Source organism: Danio rerio, chromosome 18, assembly GCF_049306965.1.
Source record: "Danio rerio strain Tuebingen ecotype United States chromosome 18, GRCz12tu, whole genome shotgun sequence".
Lineage (NCBI taxonomy): Eukaryota > Metazoa > Chordata > Actinopteri > Cypriniformes > Danionidae > Danio > Danio rerio.
The window spans coordinates 32,204,504-32,212,370 of NC_133193.1; positions in this window are offsets into that span (position 1 = coordinate 32,204,504).

Genomic DNA, 7,867 nt, shown 5'->3' on the forward strand with positions numbered 1-7,867 from the left:
CATACCAAAACGTCACACAACAGTAGAAAACATTTGTTCAATTTAATCTATTGTGGTCGTGTATCAATTTTTTTAAAGCCCACACATTTGAAGACATAGGCTAGCTTATGAGCATTTTTATTACATTTCAGCGTCTGTTACTCTCTTTTTTATTATTATTTTAATTTTGCCGTAAATTACGCTAAATGTGCTTTACACTAATTAGATTTAGATTTTACTTTTAGCAAACATCTTATACATTTATAAACTATTTGATGCAAACAAAATTATAATTAAGTATATAAGTCTAACAATTAAGGTTAATTTGTTAATAAGTTAACTACATTAGTAAACATGTATAATTACCAGTATTTATACATCATTTTAAAGTCTTAAATAATGTTAAAAATATTCATACAGTTGAAGTCAAAAAGATTAGCCCTTCTTTAATTTGTTTTCCAAATTTTTCCCAAACTAGGTTTAACAGAGCAAAACATTATTTCTTATTATATGCAATTTAAGTCAGAATTAATACCCCCCTGAATTCCCCAATTTCTGGTTAACAGAGAGAAGTTTTTTCTTTAACACATTTCTAAACATAATAGTTTTAATAACTCATTTCTTATAATGGATTTATTTTATCTTTGCCAAGATGACAGTAAATAATATACGACAATATTTTTCAAGACACATCTATACAGCTTAAAGTGACATTTAAAGGCTTAACTAGGTTAATTAAGGTAACTAGGCAGGTTAGGGTAATTAGGCAAGTTATTGCAAGGATGGTTTGTTCTGTAGATTATCTAGAAAAAATATAGCTTAAAGGAGCTATGAATTTTGTCCCTAAAATGGTGTTTAAAAAATGAAAAACTGCTTTTATTCTAGCCAAAATAAATCAAATTAGACTTTTTCTAGAAGAAAAAAACATTATAATATATAATAAAATAAAACATTATAATATATATATATATATATATATATATATATATATATATATATATATATATATATATATATATATATATATATATATATATATATATATATATATAGTCCACTTTGGGTTGAATCCTATCTTGAAAAATAACTAGAAACATATAATGTACTGTAATCATGGCAAAGATAAAAGAAATCAGTTATTATAATCAGTTATTATGTTTATAAATGTGTTGAAAAAAAATCACCCTGTTAAACAGAAGTTGGGAAAAATATGACAGAATTAAAAATTAACAGAAGGGCTAATAATTCTGACTTTACATTTGTACAATTGAAATGACTTGCTAACATACTGTAAATTAATTTGCTGTAAACTAAAATAAGCAAGCAACGGACAATTGTGTTTTAACCAACATTAGGTAAAGCCAATAAATGCTATTAAAATACATTGCTCATATTCATTTTAACAACATAAACTTTATTGTAAAGTGTTAACAACATGTGTACATGTAAGTTTTGTTGTTATATGATTACATAGTAAATCAGATAAAAATGATAAAAGTATTACTTGGTCACTTCAAAATTGCTTTGTTCTACTGTATAAATCCTTTATTTAGTATTTGTTATGGAAGAGAAAAGATCTTGCAACATTTGGACAGAATAGGACATTTTATTTAATGTAATAATACCTGCATTTACACATTTATACAGTAAATGCAACTTGAACAAATATTTGTCTGGACACGTTTAAATGATTTATTTTAACACTGATAAGTATGTAAGTACATAAGTAAGTAAGTAAGTAAAATAAACCGTAATCCATAAAAATATTTATAATCATAGATGTAAAATAGTATATTTTTTCAACTTGCGAACAGGAAAGAATTTATAAAAAGCTGCAGAATACAAAATTAATAACAATAATAATATGTTTTATTAAAAATAAATGTGGAAAGCACAACTATTGGTTTTGTTTTTCTCTTAAAAATTTCTAAAAACAAACTCTATAAGACATCAGGAGGGATTACAGAGCAGCAGTTATGACACACTGAACTTTCCCTGGAAACCAGGAGAGAGTCAAGAAACAGCAACAGCACAGGCCACACAGACAACCTGGTGGTCTGGTCACTATCTCAAACACACACACACACACACACACACACACACACACACACACACACACACACACACACACACACACACACACACACACACACACACACACACACACACACACACACACACACACACACACACACACACACACACACACACACACACACACGCACACACACACACACACACGCACACATTAGTATTTTGGTTTACAAGGACTCTCCACAGCCATAATAATTTTTTATCATCAATAATAGGGGTAAATTAGCACAATACCCTAAATACAACTTTCCACCTTTGGAAAATTTTGAATGTGACGATGTTGTTAATTTTGAAGTGTTTCAAATTACACTAGACATGTCCTTGTTAACCACCTAAGTCATACCCATGTCATTATACAAATGAATGTCCTTGTAAACCATTAAACATCAGTACACACACAAACACAGAAAACACATACAGAGCAGAACCTGAGCACTTTTCAGTATTTAAGTGCTAGAAAAAATAATGTAAATAATAAATAAATAATAATGCCATGCTGGATAAAATTGGTTCTGAATCAAACAAATTTGATAACACGAGATCTTCATTAAACCAAAACTTTAAATAAAGATTTCAATACACAAACAAGTGTCTTGTTTTTTTGGTTGCTTTCTTTTTTTTTTTTTTTTTTTTTTGACCATCTTAAGGGAAAACAGTATATTTAAAACAGTATATGCAAAAACATGAAACACAATTCTATGTGAATGCTTTTTAATTTAATCAGATGTGATATGACTTCATTTACAAGGGCAGAGTTAGTTGTAAGTAATACATGGCTCACATGGTGGGATCTGAGCACGTCAATACCCTAAACTTCCTTCTAAAAAGTTTTTGTGATGTAAATACTATTAAAAAATTAAATAAATTAAAATACATTATACTTTAAATATTTGACTTCATTAGTACTCAAATCAAGCTTGCTTTTTCGACTCTGTAGGCATCTCAATATTTAAGTTGTGGATGTGTGCTAGCAATATAGATTGTAACAATATCTACTGTGTTGTTTATTAAAATAAAAGCACATGTTATTTAAGTGCATTGCAAGAAAATTGTACAAACTAGTTTTACAGTGTAATTACGTAGCTTTGTCAATTCCACAGTAATGAACAACATGATTTGGGGTGCAAATGTGTAACTCAGGCATTTAATGCTCATGATATATGGAGGTTACAAGAGAATGAAACCAAGACGTACCCAATCCAGCTCCATCAATCACAGGATTAGCAGTGAACTACCTCCCCTGCACACGCACAATGCCCACCTATAGTGTACATACCACTGGCAAACACACACACACGCACACACGCACGCACGCACGCACACTGAAACTTTTTGAAGCTTAAACTATTTATATATTTATAATGACTAAACAATTATAATCACTAAAATCTACACAATTACATAAATCTTTTTGCATCTTTTTTTAAAAACTTTATTTTGTTGTATTTTTAATATTGTGTTTCCCTCTAGTCAAAATGTCATATTGTACTATTTTAATTGGTCCCCTCAACGTAGAATAAATTGCATTATGAGACCTTCTCCTTTTTAAACAACTTTTAACCTTGAAAACTTTAAAAAAGTGACTTTCATTAAAATTTTTAATAGTTTAAGTGATATATTGTCTTGCTTGTTATTGTAAATTATATATTAAAAACCTCCATTAGTTTACAGATTTATTTTTCTATATAATATTTATTATACATTATATTATTGATATAAATAAATTCTTAATTATTAATACCATTATATGGGTGAAGCAGTGGCACAGTAGGTAGTGCTGTCGTCTCACAGCAAGAAGGTTGCTTGGTCGCTGGTTCAAGCCTCTGCACAGTTGGCGTTTCTGTGTAGAGTTTGAATGTTCTCCCTGCATTTGCGTGAGTTACCTCTGGGTGTTCCGGTTTCCCCATAGTCCAAAGACATGCGGTACAGGGGAATTGGGTTGGCTAAATTGTCTGTAGTGTGAGTGAATGTGTGTGTGGATGTTCCCAGAGATGGGTTGCGGTGGGAAGGGCATCCGCTGCTTAAAAACTTGCTGGATAAGTTGGCGGTTTATTCTGCTGTGGCGACCCCTGATTAATAAAGAGACTAGGCCAACCAGAAATATCATTATATTTTTTATGTCAATAAAAGTCACTTTGTCAAACTATAGGGCTGATTTTTCAACATCAAAAGTCGAAAGAGCAGAGATTAAGGTCCTATGCATTCATAGAAAATATGAAGTAAATGAATGGAAAACACTTGTGTATCACAAACTATGATAACTGTTAAAATGAACAGATTTTTATTTTATTTTATGTTTTACAGTGCAGAGCTAAAATAACTTTCTTCTTATTGATATTAAATAGGTTTTGGAATAGATCTCATGAGAGCAATAGTGATTCAGTGGGTCTGTCTGGTCATTGAAAAATAGCTGAGATTTGCTCAGCGATACAAGCACAAACACACATGCAGCAATGTTTTAGAAACTTTATGTGCAGGCTGAGCTGGACACAAGTGTGGGAGTGAGAAGTGTGTGTTTCATATGTGATGTGTCATTGGAAAGATGAAATGTTATTATGCGTTTGTGCTAGTATGGGGGTACAGTAGCTTGTCCATGCACACGTCCTTCGTCATCAGAAACTTCCAGTTTGACTCAGTGTCTGAGTGTGTTTGCTGAGGGTCAGGGGTGATCATTTCACATTATGGACATAACAATGGAAAGCACTAGCAGTTAATTCACAGACAACATCCTGACTAAGTTTAGTGTCTATGCTTTGTGAGCAGCCAAGGGAGGATTAAGTGCTAGGCTCTAAAACAGACCTGCTGACTCTATACAAGATCAGTCCGTCATTTCTCAATTAAACATTTATATGAAATGGCACAGACGACTGGCATCGTGTTGACAGAGCCAATGAGTCTTTCACAGTTTATCTGTCAAGCTGTCTTCAGGATGAGTGAAAATGTGATTTGCTGTTGAGTTAATGGATTCTGTTTTAAGTAATCACATGGTGGGATCTTAGCACACGGTCAATACCCTGTTAACTCCCTGTTAAAACGTTTTTGTGATGTAAATACTGTTAAAAAATACATCATACTTTAAATAATTGACTTTATTAGTACTCAATTCAAGCTTGCTTTTTGACTCTGTGATTGGTTTGGTATCTCAGTACTTTACACTGTAAAAAAATATAATCACCATTTGTTAAGCACACTGTACTTTTTCTGTCATATATACTAAGCATTGTGAATAACTATTGATCTACATAAAAAAAAACACAGTTGAAGTCAGAAGTATTAACCCCCTGTTTAATTTTAAAATTATTTTTTATTTATATATTTATCAAATGATGTTTAACAAAGCAAGGAAATTTTCACATTATGACTGATAATATCTTTTCTTCTGGAGAAAGTCCTTTTTGTTTTACTATGGCTAAAATAAAAGCAATTTTAAATTTTTTAAGAACCATTTTAAGGTCAAAATTATTAGACCTTTTAAGCTATTTTTTTCTCGATAGTTTACAGAACAAACCACCATTATAAAATAACTTGCCTAATTACCGGTTCCTGCCTATTAAACATAATTAACCTAGTTAAGCCTTTAAATGTAACTTTAATCTGTATAGAAGTGTCTTAAAAATATCTAGTCAAATATTATTTACTGCCATCATGCCAAAGAGAAATTAAATCAGTTATTAAAAATGAGTTATTAAAACTATTATGTTTAGAAATGCGTGGAAAAAATGTTTATGTTAAATGGAAATTGGGGGAAAAAATAAACAGGGGGGCCAATAATTCTGACTTTAACTGTATATATGTCAACAATATTTGCTAAAATGTTATGTCTAAATGATTAACAGAGTTTTCTGGATAAACATTTTTGTGTCGAACACACTGAAAAAAATTATTCAAAGATGATTCTTTGTATTTACAAGAATTATTTTATGTTAAGTGGTTGTAAACAATTTGATTGTGTTTAATTTAAACAAACAAATTAAACATTATTCAATTTAATTTGATTGTTTAAATTCAACACAAATAAATTGTTTGCAACAGTTCTGCATGCAACACTTTTTCAGTGCAGGAATATTGATATTTAAATAATTTAAAAATGATGCAACAATCAAAAAGTAACAGTCACATCACAGCAAGAAGTCGCTGGTTCGAGTTCGAGCCCTGGCTTGGTCAGTTGGCATCCCTGTGTTCATGTGGGTTTCTTCCGGGTGCTCTGGTTTCCCCCATAGTCCAAAGACATGCTGTCCAGGTGTCTGAGTGTGAATTGGTGTTTCCCAGTACTGGGTTGCTGCTGGAAGGGCATCTGCTGTGTAAAACATATGCTGGATAAGTTGGATGTTCATTATGCTTTGGCAGAATGATGAATAAAGGGACTAAGCCAAAGGAAAAAGAATGAAGCAATACGTTTGTGTTTGTCATTTTTAAGTAAAATGATTTAAACAGGATGGTATGCTAACTAGTACTAACTAGTATTACTTATTTTGCAAATTTGAAAAAAAAAAAAAATCCACTAAATAGAAAAGAATGAATTAACTTCAGCTTCAGTTGCTATGACAAGAATATCTTTATTAGTAAAACACAATAATAAACATCGCATGAATAAACAAAATTATGTTAACTGAACAAAATATTGTTACTGAGAAGAACTAAAAACAGTTGTTGAGACAATTCAAAGTTCCTACTGCATCAAGTTGCCTGTTTTTTTTTTTATGTTTTTCTTAACAATTTATTACAGTGTAATTCAGTAGCTTTGTCAATTCCACAGCAATGCACAACTATGACCTTAACAATAACATCAAAAAAGCTAGGAATAATACTATTAGTGACTGGTTGCATTAAACAAAATAAATGCTAAATAAGTCCAACAGTTACTTTTGTCTAAATCTACATCAATTATGTAAGGTCATTCAGTAGTTATTATCTAACAAATTATTTGTAAAATTTCAGTCAAAACATTTGGGAATAGAGAGATTATGTTGTACTGTTTGACAGTTTTTATGTTTTTTTTTAAAAACAGTAATGTAAAAATATATATAAAAGAGGCATAAATGATTTCCTTCACATGCTTTAATATGGACAGTTCAAAAGAATACATATCGAATTAAAAAAAAAAATCAGTTCCATCTTAAGTTATTGTCAAACTAGAGGTTTTTGTTATATTGCAGTTTTGGTGTGGTCACCATAAAGAAAGAAGAGCCTATTGGAAATGAAAAGGTTTTTACCAACAATCGTATAGTTTACGTTCTTAGAGTGCACTCAGACTGGCTCAAAATCTCTTTCCAGATGACGGTGAGTCGAGGTAAAAATGCTTCCTTAACCTCCTGTAGGACACACACGCACACACAAACACAACTCTGTTTTATTTCCATCCTTCTCGGCACTGGATGACGCATGTTCAGAACAGTTGAGAAAATAATCATCATTTTATTACACTGGTGTCATCACAACATGAAAAATCCCACACAGAAGTAATCACTGGCTTTTGCCAGAGTTAGCAGCGTGAGTTTGAGCACCTTTATTCCAAACACAACCAGCCCAGTGAAGAGCTAAAACACATCTGACATCTGAAACGGCTGCTTTGCTCGCTTCAATGTACAGTAATTGCCCTTGGTAAAGCAAAGGGTTAATACGTTCCCCTAATGCAGTTTCTCTGAAAACAACACTGACACTCAATCTGAGTTGCAGGGAGGGAACGGGGGTACAGTGTCTGCATGCTCACATGTTTCCCCTCGTGGACATCTCGATTAGAGCTCAGATAAGCTGCAGATCCATTTACAATCACAGCTTCTGTGATTCCCCCCTT